General features: G+C 38.7%; 1 protein-coding gene and 1 long non-coding RNA gene across 6 annotated transcripts in view; one reads left to right on the forward strand and one right to left on the reverse strand.

Annotated features, from left to right (window-relative positions):
* TPD52L1 (TPD52 like 1) overlaps window positions 1–18,399 on the reverse strand; it is a 106,654-nt gene that overhangs the window by 63,283 nt on the left and 24,972 nt on the right. For 2 of the 5 annotated variants that reach the window (XM_012475719.3, XM_064360726.1), the window contains exon 1: window positions 8,827–8,847. The exons of 2 other annotated variants lie outside the window; for them this stretch is intronic. The gene's annotated coding sequence lies outside the window, so the exon portion shown is untranslated. Of the gene's footprint in view, window positions 1–8,826; window positions 8,848–18,399 lie in introns of those variants that run through there. One more of the 5 variants, XM_064360725.1, reaches the window with a different exon arrangement.
* LOC105733347 (uncharacterized) lies at window positions 1,407–17,149 on the forward strand. Its single transcript, XR_001111249.2, has 4 exons — window positions 1,407–1,442; window positions 8,664–8,721; window positions 15,495–15,591; window positions 16,587–17,149. It is a non-coding gene; the product is annotated as an uncharacterized LOC105733347 (long non-coding RNA).

Below are 18,399 nucleotides of genomic sequence, written 5' to 3' on the forward strand. Positions count from 1 at the left end.
AAATCCAGCCTTAGGTTCTTTAATCTATAGTGCAATGAACAAATCGAGTCATTGGAATTATTTAAGTCAAAACTACAAAACCCCTTTACTTCGTCTTGAGGATCAAGGAAGACTTTTCTCTCACCAGAATCAGATTTTGTTTCATAGCTGGGTTTAGATTCTATAGGCTCTTTGGCTTTTTAAGTGCTGGTAGAGGTCAGTAATGTTAATATGTTAACATGTTCAGATTCCTAAGGATGAAGGAAAATCAGCTACCCTCATCTCATCTTGCTATGGCCATTTAGCCGGGTTTCTTAGCCTCAGCACTATCGAATTTTGGGAGGGGAATTCCTTGCTATGGTTGTGGGGAACTGACCTGTTCACTGTAGGATATTCAGCAGTGTATAATATGGCCTCTGCCAACTAGATATGAGTAGTACTCATTCCCCTAGTGTGGCAATCAGCACTGTCTCGAGACATTGCCTGTCTCCAAAATTGAGCCATTGAGAATGCATTGAGGAAACTCTGCTCATCAGACACAAAGACAGCTGCATGCCATAATTTTGGCTGACACTTGTGTTCGCAATGTGTTAGGCACTGTGCGGAAGACTTTATGCACATTATTTCATATGCATCCTTCATCTATAAAGAGGAAAACTGATGTTCACAGACAGAAAGTGGTTGAGCTGGGTTTCTCTGCTTTTTCTATACTCATGTGACCAATAACCCCCATGTGTCCCCGGTACTCTCAGCTTTGGAAGCTGGTCATGTGTTTGTAAATAGATCTCCCTTACCCCATGCATACAAGTATGTATGCAGAGATAGAACTGATTATAACTCTACCCAAGCGAGTAGAGATGGACAATGAAGGAAAGACTTTGAAATTCTCCCATCTCTAGTAAATAGCTGAAAATCACTTTTCACTATAGGTTTCCAACACTATACAAGATGGCTGTGAAGACAATAGACACAGAAGACTCGAACCGCCTGAAAGGGTTTAGAGCACTGTAAGAACTTCCCAACATCTGATGGCCTCTTGGGTTGTTTCTGTTGTAATCAGGAAACTAACTGCAGACCTCTGTCCCCGAAGGCAGACAGAGCTTTGGCTCCATCTCTTGGAGGGCAAAGCAGAGTTCAAGATCACACTCAGAGCAGCCAGAGTGCCTTGGTCTTGGCTTGCAGCCCAGGATACAATCCTAGTTCCTGGTAGGGCTTTGACTGTGTTGACCTTCCCAGATCCTGGCTGCTTATAATTTAACTGGAGCCAAGGACTCACTCAGAAGTTCCAGAGCTAACCGATCCCTTTGCCTGCCCCACACTGACCTTGAACTGCAGCATTTACCCAGCCTCTCCGGAGTGAACTCCAGCAGTGAGCTGCCATTAATCACACCCTGTTGTAACATTCCCTCCCTCCCTCTTCTATTTCCTTTTCTCTGGAGACACTACTGCCTCTGCTGTTTCAGGTACTGGACACCCAAAAGCTTCTTTTAGACTCTGAAAATTGGATGGGGCAACCCCTCACCTCTGAGGCTTAGTGGGCTTCCCATTCTCTTTTGACTGTTATCACCACTTCAGCAATTATGTACACTCTGCTTGCTTAGTTCCTGCTACCCACTGATAATTTGAATCCTTGGTACTAAAATGTAAGGAAAAGCAACTAGCCATGTGATTATAATCTTTTGAGGGTATACCTTAGTTGACAGAATCATTGAAAAGGCACTCTTGTTTCTGAAGTGTGGCCTAACCTTAGAAAACTGTCAAATTATATGTTATTTTATAAATAACATGTTTGTATAACTGATTAGTACTTTATATTATATTCCACCTTGGGTGGAAAATAGACTTTGTTTAAAAAGCTCCTGACTATTCTTCCTCTTAGAGTTTTAAACTCTACACTTTTCAAAAGAGTCTGTACTTTTGAGCCTGGCAAGCAGGAAGAGGGGAGTGTCTCTTGATCTGGGGGCAAACATTTCCCTAAAATTCTCCTGGCGGAAAAAGAACTCGAAATGGAAGTGAAAATGAGTTTCAGAAAAATAAGAAAAATTCTATTTCTTGCACTTCTGAGTTTGCGAACTCACTGGATACCTGCTTGATATTGAACTAGATCACGTGGTGGATATGTGCAGTTTAGAGCTGTTAAATTAGAGTATAGAGAGGACAGACCTACCAAGATGAAAAAGCACAATGATTCAAGCGGTTGGAGGTTAACATGATAACACATAAAACAGATTTTCATCTGGAAAAGGGACAACTCTAGAGATTGTTCATACAGGGAGGCTTATTCAAAGGGAAAGGACAGCCATCTCTTTTCTCAGCAAGCAAGAAGGCTGGGCTAAAATTTCAGCAAGCATGATTATGAGTCTGTTTTAGGGAATATTTTCAGGTTGTAAATTAAATGTAGCTCTCCATGGTCTAGAAAAACTTGGGAAAAAACTTTTCTGACAACCCCAGTGGGAGATTTAGGACATGATTATTCTGATGAAAGGCACAGATCTGGCCAGATGTCTCTGAGTAGTTTTTCTTTTCTTTTTTTTCCTGCCTAATGATCTAGGAATATGACTACACTTTTGATACTATGGGAGAGGAATTCCAATGCCGGGTCTGCAACTAATTGGCTCTGAGCAAGATTCTTATTCACTCTCACCTCCATGCCTCATGTGTAAATAAGGCTGACAGCATGTCATATTTATAAATCTGTAGACACCATGGCGGTAAGTGAGGTAGACAGTCTAAGAATAGTCTGCTATCAAATACAGGAATGTAAGGAAAAAACAAAGTTCTATTTTCAAGGAAATTTGCTATACAATTTGAATAGAATCTAAAAAGCACCGAAGTATATATATTTAAGTTATTAAATGTCATGTGCTCCATATAAGCTAACAGAAATCGTAATTCAATAACCATTTAAAAGTAGTCCATGTCTTAAAAATAATTTGGCGATCGTCGGTCTTGCATTGAGACAGGAGCCATGATAACAATTATTTAGACTATCTTGTATTTGTAGGGCACATGACCAACATTGTTTATACATTAAAACTATAATTAAGCTTTTACATTAATGAAGCAGTAATTAAAACTTTGGAACTGCCCCAGGTGTTTCTGTGGCTAATGTAAGCTCATGTTTGATCTTGTTTTCTCTCTGCAGCAGTCACAAGGCTTAAGGATAGAGGATAAGGATTTAAAAGAAAATATAAACAGTTTTAAAAACAGCCACAACTTCGGAAGCTACAGAAAGTTTATCTTCCCTTGTTTTCCTGAGTCTTTCATGATTGATACATTTGGAGCCAAATTTAAAGGCATCACTCCAGTCCTGTTGAATTACAATCTTTGAGGTCAACCTTGCACATCTGTGTTTTGTTAAGCCCCACCGATGACACTGCTGGGCAGCCAATGTCAAAACCCACTGATTTTAAATAATATAGTATGATGTAAGGGGCACTTATTCTAGGTCCTGGAGATACAATGATCATCAGAGCAGTTAGGGCCTCTGCTCTCCTGAAGTTTAAGAGACACATGATGAGCAGATGAGCCACAACTGACCTGGCTGTGATAGCACTGAGTGACTGGAGACAGGCTTTGTCCCCACGCAAGACCAGCAATGGTCTGAGAAGTCAGAGAAAGCTTAAGATGGGTCAGTGTGCTTTGCCTTAAGAAGGAGTTGCTATGTGACACTCCAGAATAAAAGAAATTTCCAGGGAGAGGTAACAGCTAAGTCAGATGCCCTAGGGGTGAAAAATCCTGCTTGATACATCAAAAGATCAAAAAGATGCCTGTTGACTGGAGCAAGACGACATTGCAATTTGTTCAGTATCATCAGACAATTTCACGTAAGTGCCTTTTCCATAGATCTGAAGTTTACTTAATCTTATGCCACTTAAAAATTTACTCATTTTATATAAAGTCTTTCTCTCATGGACGGGTGACACAAAATGCCTAAGATATGCTTCTTGCCCCCAAAGGACTTAGAGGTTCTCAATGTACCCGATGTAAAAATAAATATGATTTAAAAGCTCTTGGAACCCTGAAGATACTTTAAGCCTTGCGAGAGATGTGATTGTGAGCCGAGCCACACAGGGTTGCGACTTTTGTTTGTCAGATTATAGAACAACTTGTTTCTTATTGTTCTTGCTCTGTACAGTGACTAGAGAGCCTTAGACAACAACAGGAACAAAAACCTGCTGCCATCTTAATGACCCTTGTTAGATTAACTTCTCCTTTCTTGTCCTGCTTTGCTTGGGCCAGATGACAGAAAACCCATAACTACTATACCCTCTGTAACAAATGTTAAATGTATCCTTCCCCAGAAGAAACACAGCCTACAACCAATCAAATTGCTGCAACTGTGTGCCAACTTTGTCTGAAAAATGCTGTAATCCTGCTAAAAACTCCCGTCTCTGACTATATATAAATGAAACCTTAACTTCCCTACTTCAGAACGTGACTCTATTCCTTCGGAGTTGGTGTTTCCAGGTGGGCTATCCTCAAACTTTGCCCTTGAGTAAACTCTCTTTAAGTCAGATTCTGACCCTTTTGATTATTTTAGGTTGATACTAACTAACTATAAATAAAAAAGAAGACATTAAATGCTTCAGCCATGATCTAAACTATGGGCTATTAGCAGAAATAAGGAATGTTTAATTCCAATGGCTGATACTAAAGATCTTTAGAGAGGTAGCATTGCCTGACTTTGGTCTTACCAAGTAGGAAGCACATGTATTAAAATAAGATTTTGACAGATAGAGGTGGGGAGGGCATCTTGTATGGAAGATTGTTAGCAAAGTATCAGGTACGTTACAAGAACCAAGAGTTGCTTGATTATCTAGGGTCAGGGTTCTAGGGGAACCTAAGGATAGCAGGAACTACGCCAAAAAGGACATTTGTTCCAGATCATAGAGGATGTTGATTTCCATGGTAAAGAGTCTGGCAGCAGTGGAGAAGCACAGATTTTTGAGCAGGGGAATGATAGGATAAGAGATGTGTTTAAGAAGAAAACACTATTTTCCTGGTGCTATGATGTATTTCATGCATGACCTGAGGGGCTGTTGAGTTATAAATGGCCTTAACCTTTAAACAAACAGCTCAGTAATGCTGAGACTGTAGAGTTAATTGTTCTTCTGGATCTTAGCCTGCTGTCAGCTGGCATTTCTAATTTATTGTAAACTACAAGCTTCCAAAGGAAATGGAAAAAGTCACACCTAATACTAATCCTATAATTAAGTAAAACAGAAACAAAAACAAACACTTAAAATCCACAAGTAGTTCCAGTCCACCACTATTAGAAACTAAAAAGCATGATGCCTTGTCCTTTTTTCAGCCTTTTGTTTTTTTAGGAAAAAAAGATTCAGAAGACTTTTCCACAAAATTCTCTTTCTGAGTCATGATTTAAGAGACTTGATCTATAAGTTGAGCTGTCAGTGTTAGCCTCAAGAAAAGCAAAAACCCACTGGGTTGTGAGCTCCTTGAAGACCTGGGCCAGGCCTTCATGATCACCAAGGCCCCAGCTCACTCTGCAAGGCTCCTAGCAGTTGCTCAATGAAAAATGGTTGCATAATGAATGTATAACAGCTTGCACGCTTACTAACACTGATGCTGGAATTGGAAGAGGAGGATATATATACACATATGAATTCATATGTGTATTTTCCATATATTTTTATAATATATGCATATATTTTCATGTATATGTGTTTTGCATATGTATGTTTTTCATGTATATGTTTTCATATTTGTAACAGTCATATGTTTTCCATATATATGGTTGTTTTCCATCCTTCCTCAGCACTCGCAGCAGTGTGGTGGCCTGTGAAGTTCTTCTATCACAGAGAGAACGCCTCAGGCAATAATTCACAGAAAAGCTGCTTAGGACTTTTATATCATCCTTTGGTCCACTGGTTCTCAGCTATTTTTCCATCCCAATACTCCTGAGGGCTATGGCACACCCATCAGGAACAGTGACTCAGAGTGACAGCAACAGACACTACCCCCACCCCACCCTACCCAGAAAGTATATCAGAAGAGGGAGAAGGAAAGGATGAGGGAAGGGAAAGGGGATACAAACATAAGCAGTTTGAACAAAAAAGTTCCTAAGTCCTTCTGCTATACCCCACCAAGGACAGATCTTAGCCACAGCCCCCATCCCCACAACTTGAAAATTAGCATTTAAGTGGATGGCCTTCAGAGTTAAAGGGGCCTGAATCTAGTCCTAGCAACATAGTTATCAGTGGAGTGATCCTGGTCATCACATTTAGCTTCTCTATGCTTCACTTTCCTCATCTGCAAAATAGAGAAGATAATGGTAACCATCTCCAACAGCTACTTGGGGAATTAAATGAAACTAAATTGTATGAAGTGTTGGGCACAATGTCTAACACACAAGGATAATAAATAGATGTTGGCAATGATTATTATCAACAAGCAGCCAAACAGAGCTGTTTGCCATGGAGGACATGGATGCTAATAAAAGCTTCCAAGAAATCAGGTGGGACACTTGTGATAGATCCAGTTCTCATTGGGCTTCATTAACAAGGTATATGTGCAAGTCAGGTGCAGACCATGAGAGAGGTGAGTCCCTGTGGGTCAGTGCGGACTCAGGCCCGCCACCAAAGCAGACCGTATGCAGCAAAGTGCTTTGTTGCTGTTTGGAGCCGCGACTAATATTCCCTTTTCTTTCTGGGTTCTTATTAACTCAGAAAAGCGGGCTCAGCCCTAGTTGGAAAGTCAACAAAGGCAACACAAAACTGATGCTGATTTCCTTAGGAATGAAGATGGGGCTCTCTGTTAAGGTGCTACTGCATCAAAAAACAAGCAAGCCTTTCTTCCCGCCCCTGGAGGTGCTGGCAGATAAAAAATCCAGGGCTCTCTGGCAACAGCACATCCCCTGGTGGCCAGATGATGTCACTGCAGGTTTTTCTCCATTAAAAGAACAAAGTGTGAATGAGTCACATCACAGCTGCAATTTTCTCCTTCTCTGGATAGACCAGCAAGTACACTCTGGGATCCTGCTGGGGCACCACCAGATAAAGAAAAGTGGAATTTTTTGTTGTTCTCAACATTCTGATTGCTGCAGATCGAACCCAAAGAACTTTATTCTACTCCGGTCGGCTGGGTTCTGAAACTCTTGGCATTAAAAGCAGGTGAACTACAACTGGATAGTCATAAACCTACAGTGAAATGTCCAGTGTCCTGAGTGCCAGGCTCATCAGGAAAACAAAAATTTCCACTTGTAGTCAAAGCCAACCTCAGTCCCCCCCCCACTATTCTCCTACAACAAAGGCCGTCAGGGAACAATGATGAGAGAACATGGCTTTCTTCTCCCCTACCATGCTACAGAAGCCATCATGAAAGCTGGTGGCTAGGTAGTAGATATGTCAGGGTCCTTCATTCATAATTTTGTTCAAATCTTTTGATTCTACTTGGATTCCGCTTTCAAATAGCAAGGTCCAAATGCTATTACACATTATGAATATTGGCTCTTTTATATTTTTTTCTTGAACTTCCCTTGTTAAAAAATAATAATAGTTTGTAATGACAAGGTATGTTGATGTCCAATGAACAGAAGGGAGGGGGAGAAAAAACAGAGGTATCTGAAGGCCACTGAGGACAGGCAGACACTCCACACTTGTTCACTTCCTCCTTTGCTCGCAGCTCTCTCTCTCCTCAGATGATAGGGAGGTAAACATGCTTGGAGTTCATTTGGTCGTACACTCAGAACGTCTGCACCCTGTTTCTCTATTTTGATGAACCACATGCCAGGATAGCCTGCCAAGTAGAAAACACTGCTGTTCTTGCAAATCTACAATGCTGCACAAGTAACATTTCACAGTGGGTAGTTTCCTCTGCACTGTTTCAGTTAGAAGAAAGAACACAATTCACCTAATTTTAAACACATCATTATCCCTTCACTGTTTCCTTTCAAAATCAAAGAAAAGGAATTAAATCCATATTTTCATGGGAGCTGGAAAAAGACATTTGGCCTCTCTCTTCTTCATTTTGAAAAAGAAAAGCTGTTCCCTTTCACAGAAACACATCAAGCAAGTGGACAATGAGCGACATGCAGGTGCAAATGCCAAAGGACAGTTTGTTGTTCTGCAAAATCATCCACAAGGAAATAAGGCTAAGAATGTTACTGAGAATGAAGAAAATGCAGTTGGAACAAAATAAACAACACCACAACTCCACAACAAGAAAAGAAAACCCAGGGTCAGCAAGGAATGATTCCGTTTAAGAGAAAAATGTTAACTATATTTGTGAGGACAAGTGAATTTAAAATCATATTAAGATTCCACATAATGTAATATGATATACAAATCACTACAGCCAATACGTAGAGTGAAGACAAGAGTAGATAGTGCCATTGTTTCCTTGATGTAGCAACAGAGAATGATACATTCAGTACAACATACTCTAAAGCAGGGGCCCCAACCCCTGGGCGACAGACGGTTAGGAACCAGGCAGCACAGAAGGAGGTGAGTGGCACGAGCCAGCAAGGCTTCATCTGTATTGACAGTGGCTCCCCATTGCTTACATTACAGCCTGAGCTCTGCCTCTTGTGAGATCAGTGGCGGAGCATTTGATTCTCAAAGGAGCACGAATCCTATCGTAAACTACGCATTGAGGGATCTAGGCTGCGCGCTCCTTGTGAAAATCTAATGCCTGATGATGTCACTGACTTCCATCACCCTCAGATGAGACCATCTAGGTACAGAAAAACAAGTTCAGGGCTTCCACTGATTCTACATTATGGTGAGTTGTATAATTATTTCATTAGATATAACAATGTAATAATAAGATAAATAAAGTGCACGATAAATGTAATGTGCGTGAATCACCCCAAAACCATCCCCCTACCTTGATCTGTGGAAAAACTGTCTTCCATGAAATCGGTCCCTGGTGCCAAAAAGTTTGGGGACTGCTGTTGTCAAGCACGCTGAGACACTCTTGATGGCTCAGTCTCACAGGTTCCTGTCATCAGTTTGGTTGTTGCAGTGACTCCCACATGCCACCAACTTCAGTACTATTTTCAGAAAAAATGACCTAGAACCTATGCAGAAAATGGAGCACCACGGACAACAGTCAGCTTCATTTGGGGCTGGTCACAAAATTGGGATCATATTTTGACAGTCCTACAAACTAAGAAAGGAATATTAATTCCTGCCCTTCACAAAGTCACAGCTGGTAGAAATTCTTCAAATTATGGCCAATATAGTTCACAGAAACTATTTCCAGTGGCACTTTTAGTAACTTTGAAGTTTCTTCAGCTATAGAAAGACATGGCAAATGTCTTAGAAGCAGATAGCTATATGTATACTTCCTTCTGTCCTAACCACCAACACTCCAATGTTGGTAGAGAATTCTAGTAAAGAAAATGGAAGGGCGAATTTTAGGGGTACCTATAATTTGACTTTCCATGTCTCAAAATACCCTTTTTTGTTACGTGTTTTGTCAAACATAAGTTATTATTGCTATTGCTTTTACTTTACATTCTTCTCTGTGTGGTGCATACTAAACAAACCTAAAAACAAAAATGGCTCAATCTACTTCAAATACGTAAAATAAAATCGAGTTCCTTCAATATCAGATTTGGAACTACTTCAGAGTGAAAAGGAAATAACAATGAGAGTAGTGAAAGAAGGCTCATGGAAATGTACCAAGCAGAGAGAGGTTGCCAACCTTTCCCCACGTGATGAACTATCTTTTGACAACACCCACACAATCAAAGGCATCAATGTTAATCATGAGGAAAAACAAGTTAGGTTAAAAAAATAAAGTAAATGGCAGGATAGAAAAGACCTTTGTTTTCCTGGTGAATATCTAAAAATTTTTTAAACACATCTTAAATTAGGTATACTGTAAAAGAGGACATAGGCAGAGTCAAAATTCCACCGGCTTTTCGAAATTCTTTGCTCCCAAATGCAATTAGATATAACACACATCATTTCACTTTGCAGTCAAAGTATGAGTCAGATTTTCAAACACTTCCACTTTAAATGCCTGCACATAAGTCACCTCTGTTCTTATGACCCACACAAATCCTGTACTTGGAACAGTGTACAACTGATCTCTACTGACTCTATGAAGAATTAATTTGGCAATATGCCCAACTGGGGTTATTATTATAAAAGAATATATTTAAGTGTTGCTTAGTTTCATATGGAAATTCTTTTTCCAATGTTAGCATATTATTTTAAAGCCTAAATGGGAGAGGAATCCAAGAGAGCTTAGGGCAGAGTTGAAATCAACTGAGATGCCTTCTATTTATGCCAAGATGACCAGGCTTCTCATGACAGTCCCAATTGTAGGAGAAAAATCGTTAGCTAAGGTATCTACCACAGCAGTTAAAACTTATTTGCCTCTAGCTTAAGCTAATTCTCTAAAAGTATTGCAATCTGTTGCCTAAGGTAAACTTAAAACTACCTCAAGGAACCTGCTATCAGAAGGTCTTTCACATAAGCTGACTTTGTTGGCATATGTGAAATGAAGTAAAAGATGCCTAGGTCTGTATTTGACCTCACTGAATAAACTGTCTCTCCAGTCCAGTGAAAATCTTCTGACCGTGGAATGCCATGCATGCCACTTTGATAGGAGTCTTTTGATGCAGTATGTTTTCAAACTGCAGGTCACTACCCCTTTTAGCGGGTCACTAAGTCAACTCAGTGTGCTGTGATCAATACATTTTAAATGAAATAAAATAAAGTAGACTAGAATAGAGTAGAAATTGTTTGGAATGCATATAATAAGAACAAGTAATGTTTCACAAAATTTCGTTCATTATTTTATACACAGCACACACACACAGGCATGCACACATCAACACAACTCAATGTGATATAAAATGTATTTATTACCCTGTGTCAATTTTTGAGAAGTCCGAAAACCACTTCTAAGAAGGATATTTAATTTTGTTGTTTCACATAATATCTAAATTTTCACATACTACCAATCTAATTCCCTCTTTTCAAGAAGGTAAGGGTGGGAGTAAACAGGATGAGTGCATCCACTTTTAGCTACACTAAGAACACAGTTGTGGGAGGAAGAATCAACTCTTACTAGGTGAAGGAGACAGATCCACTGGAGGATAAAAATGTGCCTTTCCACTTGGATAACAAGCTGATGACGTGGAGATCTTAACAGAGGAGAGAAACACTGTAAAGTTTCCATTTGAGTCATTGGTTTTTTCCAGATATGGTAACTGGTTCCAAAACCTAAGAAGCTGAAGGCTTTGGTGGAATGTACTAATTCATATATGCTTGGCTAACTACGGGATACTCTCATTCAATAGGTGATGCCGTAAAACCAGGACCTTTTCTCAACAGAAACTTTTAAAACAAGATCTTTATTAATTATTCTTAAGTATAAATGCTCCCCCACTCTCCACCATACTCCAGCTAATCAACATCATAAAAAAAAAAATCTCAGTTTAATTTACCAGTGTTTGAGAGGGTAGTTTAATTAATACCTTCTCTTTAAGGGGGAATTACAACTACAAGTGCATCCAACACTTTCTGGATTTAAAATAAAACAAGATTTCATTTATTCTTTGGCAATGTGTGTGTATATGTATGAACATATACATTTACATTATAATTATACATACACACTACAGTGTATATAATTATACATACAAACACCAGAGTCTTTGCCACTGTTTGACAAAAATGATTTCATATTTTGTAAACTCCTCTCCATCTTGTTAATCTTCACAATTCATACTAAGTGTAAGTGCCAAATGTTGGAGTTATAACTCATTCATTCTTTTAAAAGACTGCTGAATATTTCATGGTAAGCAAATACTGCATTTGCTGCAAACCTTGGCCTTTTGATGGATATTTATTTTATTTTACTTTTTTCTGCAGAGGCGGTCTGCCTACTATAATCAGTGCTGCAATGCATTAGTTTTGTACATATATCATTAGTTAAGGAAGTTTTAGTTCTGGAAATTTCCAGGAGAAGAATTTAAATTTTAATAGCTGTTGCCTGATTATTTTCCAAAAAGAGTGTAGTAATTCACATTTCTATGAGCAACACATGAAACTACTCTTTCTCTATCCTTGTCAGCAATGGGAATTATCATACTTTTAATTTTTTGCCTGTCCAAAGGATAGAACATAATATCATATTGTTACTTAAATCTTCATTTCCTTAGCATAGTGAACAATCTTTTTGTCCATGGTGGGCCAGTTATTTTTGCTCTTTTGTAAACTGTTCATTCAAATTATCTGCCTATTTTTCTGTTGCTCTATCAGATTATTAGATTGTTTCCTATTGCATTGATACTAATTTATTAACTGCTATATGTGATGAAAATCTTCCTCTCATCTATTATTTGTCTATTGAATATGATGATTTTTTTATGCAGATATTTAACATTTTCATAAAGGATAAAATGTCTATTTTTTTTCTTTTGTACCTTTGCATTTCCCCATTGGCTGAAACAGTCACCCCAATTACTACATTGTACTTGGTCATCTCATTTTTCTGTGAATATTTGCATTGTTTTAAAATTTTTGGTTAAGATTTTAATCTACATAAAATTAACTTTATAAGGCATACAATAAAAGTTACTTTTTAAAAAATAGATGGTCAGTTTTTACTAAATATAACCTATTTCCCACTGAATCACAAATATTAAATTCCAGAAAATTCTAAGATCCATCTGTACTTTGTTCTCTGGTGCTTAGCTATGGTGTCAATGTCACACTGTTTTGATGAAAGTGGCTTTATGGTATATATTAAAGCACATAAGACAATTTCTTCTGCTTATAGTTATCATATGCTTTGTCAAGTCTCACAATTTATTTTTCAATAGATGCTCTGAGCGCACTTAATCTAATTTCAAAATATCTTTGTTGGGACTTTAAATGAAATTACACTAAATATAATATTAATTCATCTACTCAAGTTTTAAATCTTCCTTGGAGCAATTTTGGTAGTTGATACTTTGCTATACTGGGTTCCTCTGGTTCAGGGCTTAACAAACTATGACCTGCAGGCCAAATCCACCCATGACCTATTTTTGTAAATAAAGTTTGTTGGACCACAGCATACCCATTTGGTATTATGATGTCTAAGGCTCCTTTTATGCTACAGTGACAGAGTTGAGTGGTTGTGACAGGGGTGGTATGGTCTAAAAAGCCTAAAATATTTACTCTCTGATCTTTACAGAGAAAGTACGAAGATCCCTGCTCTAGGTTTAAAAATCTAGTTTCAAGGCCGGGCGTGGTGGCTCACACCTGTAATTCCAGCACTTTGGGAGGCCGAGGCAGGTGAACCACCTGAGGTCAGTAGTTCGAGACCAGCTTGACCAACATGGTGAAACTCCATCTCTACTAAAAATACAAAAATTAGCCAGGTGTGGTGGCATGCATCTGTAATCTCAGCTGCTCAGAAGGCTGAAGCAGGAGAATTGCTTGAACCCAGGAGGTGGAGGTTGCAGCGAGCTGAGATCATGCCATTGTACTTCAGCATGGGCAACAGAGTGAGACTCCATCACTCTGACGGAGCATCAGTCTGACAACAGATGCTGGAGAGGATGTGGAGAAACAGGAAAGCTTTTACACTGTTCATGGGAGTATAAATTAGTTCAACCATTGTGGAAGACAGTGTGGCAATTCCTCAGGGATCTAGAACCAGAAATACCATATGACGCAGCAATCCCATTACTGGGTATATACCCAAGGGATTATAAATCATTCTACTATAAAGACACATGCACACATATGTTTATTGCAGCACTGTTCAGAATAGCAAATACTTGGAACCAACCCAAACGCCCATCAATGATAGACTGGATAAAGAAAATGTGGCACATATGCACCATGGAATACCATGCAGCCATAAAAAAATGATGAGTTCATGTCCTTTGCAGGGACACAGATAAAGCTGGAAACCATCATTCTCAGCAAACTGACACAAGAACAAAAAACCAGACACCTCATGTTCTCACTCATAAGTGGGTGTTGAACAATGAGAACACCTGGACACAGGGAGGGGAACATCACACACCAGAGCCTGTCGGTGGGTGGGGGGCTAAGAGAGGCATAGCAGTGGGTCGGGGGAAAGAGGAGGGATAGCATTAGGAGAAATACCTAATGTAGATGATGGGGTGGTGGATGCAGCAAACCACCATGGCATGGGTATAACTATGTAACAAACCTGCATGTTCTGCATATGTACCCCAGAACTTAAAGTACGATTTTTAAAAATATCCAGTTTCTAAAAAGTTACACATGGTATATTCTATCTTCTAGAATTTCTTCAACATTTTAGTTATGTTTGTTTTAACATTTCTAACTTTTCTCTAAAGAAAGTTTCCAGAGGGGATTTGTATCTTACCCCAAATTAACTTTTGAAATTATTTATCCATTCTACTATTTTAGTTGTTGGTATTTTCCATTTCACTAATCTCTGCTTTCATCTTTTTAAATTCTCTTTTCTTTTGGTGTATTTTTTTTCTAGTTTCTTATGTATTAACTTTTATTATTGGCAGTGTCTCAGTGTCGCATAGATTTTGAAGTGTTCTCCTTTTCATTGTTTTCTAGATAGTTCAGAATTTAACCCTGATTTTATCTTTGTCCCAAGTGTGTTTCTTAATTTCCAAATTGTTAAAATTTTTGGTTATATTTTAGTACTTATTTCTAGTTTTATTGGGCAATACTGAAAGAATGTGGTCTATACAAGCTCTTTTGAGTTTTTCAAGCTATTTTCTGGGCCAAGTACTTGACTAATTTTTCTAAGTGTTTCATGGCACTAGGAAACTAGAGAAAGGACATAAAATTCTGTGATATATACCTAGTAAGTCATTTGCTAAATTGGATCATCAAAGTCTCTCTGTCCTAACCTGTTACCTACTATCTACTCATTAAAATATAACACTATAAAACCAGAGTATTCATCAATTCTTCCTGCATTGTGACAGTTTTTAAAAATGCATTTATAGTTGCTATGTTATTTGGACATGCAAGTTTATGACTTCACAAATTGCTCCTCTTTCTACTATTTTATGCTTTCTTTCCAGTACAAAGTGCTCTTAGTGTTTTTATTTTGTTTGCTCTTTGTCTTATATATTTCTGTTCGTCTTTTCACTTCTCTAACCTTTAAGAAATAGTGCTTAAAGTATAGTTTTTGTAAGCGACTCATGTGTTTTTATTTTTATCCAATATATTCCTGATCTTTCTTTACATACAGGTATTTAGTCCTTTCACATTTTAATGTAGCAATAAATGGACTTGATTTTTTTCCTTTTTTTTTCTTATTTTATATTTACAATTTAGTTTACATTGTTGGTTTCTCCTCTTCTACTGTTTGCTGGCTTGGTAGAGTTTCAGCTTATATTACCTTTTTTTCTCTTGTTAATGTAAAAGTTCTATCATTGTTTTCGATTCTGTAAGTTGTTACCTCCCCTTCCCAAATAACTATATTAAAATCTTTTAAAAACAAAATTCCTAATACTAGGAATCAAATGAAACCAAATGTTTTTTATTATATGGAAACAAATACCAACTATTTCTTCCTTCCAGATACTTGCTGCTACATTGTTTCTCCCTCTCTGTGTGGACATAACTGCCTTTCTGCAAAGTGTTGGAAGCTGGCCTCTTCAGAGCCAGAGGCTGACAGGTAACTCTGGTTTAGTCAGTGAAATGCCTTCCTAAGAGATTTGTGAGAGAGCAGTCACTTCTGCTGTTCCTGTAGTCAAGTTCAGTCTTGGAGGCATCAGTTTTCTGTGGCTGAGGTCCCCGTTTTCTGCCCTCTAACTCTGTGGTGTCAAAAAAACCCATCCATTTTGCTAGTGCAGACAGGAGCACTTATGGAGCCGATGAGAGGAGCCACTGCTTGGTGCCGAGGCAGGTCCTGATGGCAGTGCCTTCCTGATCCTAACAGCTTCTTAAAGTTGCTATGGCAGCAACAATGTGGGGTCCCAGTTCTGGGAGCAGCTTTGAGTTCGAGAGTTGTTCATGAAAGCTTAGTTTAGAGTCCACTACTTCAGCTGTACAATGATTCTGAGGCTCACTCACCACGGCTCTGTAACAAATTCCTTCTTGTTTAAAATAGATGGGTGGATTCCATCCTCTGCAACTGGACCCTGAATGATAGATGCTCTCCCTATCTCCCCATAGAATCTCCAGATTTTACTGAGATAATAATAATTTAATATTTTTAATTTTAGACAAAGTTTTTCTTTCAATATGTCTCTTCTGTATCAAGAATCTACATTTAGCTCATATTTTATACATTCCCAGTCACTATCATAATCCATTTATTCCATTTATTTTTATCCAACATTTCAGTGTCAACCATGTTGCCAGGAATTACACTTTGCAAAAAAAAAAAAAAAAAAAAATGCTGCTGAAAGTTGATCTCTTTCTATTGTTCTATATTAATCACCTTCATAGATTTTATGTTTTCCAATTCTAATCTCATGTAATCCAGTGATGCTTTGTTCATCATTTTCATTAAAAGTACTTCCCTTAAGATCTTGGGGAGTCATAAAGAGAAATATCAACTACGTCATGTGCTTCTACTCAAGGCCCTTCACTGATTGGGCACTCTTCATCTGTCTATGCTTCTTCTGAATACATACAGCCTATAGTTAAAAAAAAATTTTTTTTGAGATGGAGTCTTGCTCTGTCGCTCAGGCTAGAGTGAAATGGCACAATCTCAGCTCCCTGCAACCTCCCCCTCCTGGGTTCAAGTGATTCTCCTGCCTCAGCCTCCCACGTAACAGGGATAAAAGGCATGCACCACTATGTCCAGCTAATTTTTTGTATTTTAAACAGAGACAACGTTTTGCCACGTTGGTCAGGCTGGTCTTGAACTCCTGACCTCAAGTGATCTTCCAGCCTTGGCCTCCCAAAGAGCTGGGATTACAGGTGTGAGCCACCATGCATGGCCTTCATTTCTAACTACAAAACCTGGCTCCAAGTTCACCCTCAAAAAGTTATCCTGAATAGCCCTGTCCCAGGCTGGCCACCCCTGAAATCTTTTGGGTCCTTCAATGTTATTCATGCATTTTTAATGTTGCTTTTATTCTTTGCATTCCTATTTATTGTATCAAGACTGGTTATATTGAAAATTCCTCAAAAAAGGGGAATTTGTCTTTTGGCTGTCCTTCCAGTCTATAACATTGTGATTGGCATGAAGGACTCAAAAAATAACATTCCTTGCATTCTTAATCCCCACCATCTATGTGTGTGCTAATTCATATGTGGTATGTAAACACACAGCAATTTTTAAATACTTGCCACACAAGCTGCTTAAGTTCTCTGGGCCTCTGTTTACTCGTCTGTGAAATGATGATGCCATCACCTTACCGTACAGTTGTATTTTGGAAAAGATTGAATTGAATCAATCCTGTATGGCAATATTTACTGAAGTGTTTCAGAGCTGGGAGGCCAGGAAGTTGTAGAGAGAGAGAATGATATCTGACAGCCAACCAAGTGCTCTCAACAGCCCTGCTCTCTCGGCTTTTCTCAGTCAAGTAAATTAAATGTCCCCTTTTTTCATTTACTCCAGAAGCAAAGCCTACTTTAAGAATCTGTACCCAATGCCTGGAACATCATCACACTTCCAGATGGCAGATTCCCTCTCTTTCTACCTTAAACCAGCTCTCAAAAACCACCCCCTCAATGATCCTCTCCTGACTATCAGAGAGGATAACACTCATCAGCACCTCACTCTCCTGAAAAATGCAACTCCTACAACACTTTGCTCACGACTCCAGCTCACAACTCCTGAAAAAGGCAGCTGTGCTTATACATGATGAAAAGCGCCAACGTGACACAGCGCTGTGCACTTTATCAGTGTTTGCATACTTTCCCTGGGCTCCACATGCTTCTAATGTTTGCACATCTGCCCCAGAGAAAGCATAGAATGGGTTTAAATTGGTTTGTCTAATGCCCAGCCAAGTAATATACATTTATAAATATTAGCTTGTAAAAGGCCCCAGGCAGTTACTCTTGGTTATTCTTACATCCTTCTGAATGGGTATCTTGCGTTCTGACCTCTTAGTCATCCTGAATATTGATCTTGAAACAGTTCCTTGTGCTGATCATTTAGATCAGATATTATCAGGTTTACTACCTCATTACTGCAAATTAATTACTATAGTGTATAAGTAAATAAATAACATTATAATATTAACATCATATTCATTACTGGGTTCACTGCCATCAGATTCTTCACGTTTCCAGATCTTAAAGAGAAAAACAAACTGTAGGCTGGAACTCAACTTCTAAGAATACCTTAAGCCATCATTTTTTCCCCTTCTTTCGGTTCTAGCTTTGTAATCCGCATGAGAGCAACACTACCCTCCTTCACACCACCAGAAAGGGCTGTGAATACTCACAATTAGATGTACTGAAAAGCATTCAGCAAATATAAAGAGCTAGGGTAATAGCAAGTCATTTGGCTGCAACTCTGTGGGCC

The sequence above is a fragment of the Aotus nancymaae genome, unplaced genomic scaffold (assembly GCF_030222135.1).
Source record: "Aotus nancymaae isolate 86718 unplaced genomic scaffold, 86718_ANA_hifiasm-v0.15.2.pri h1tg000040l, whole genome shotgun sequence".
Classification (NCBI taxonomy): Eukaryota; Metazoa; Chordata; class Mammalia; order Primates; family Aotidae; genus Aotus; species Aotus nancymaae.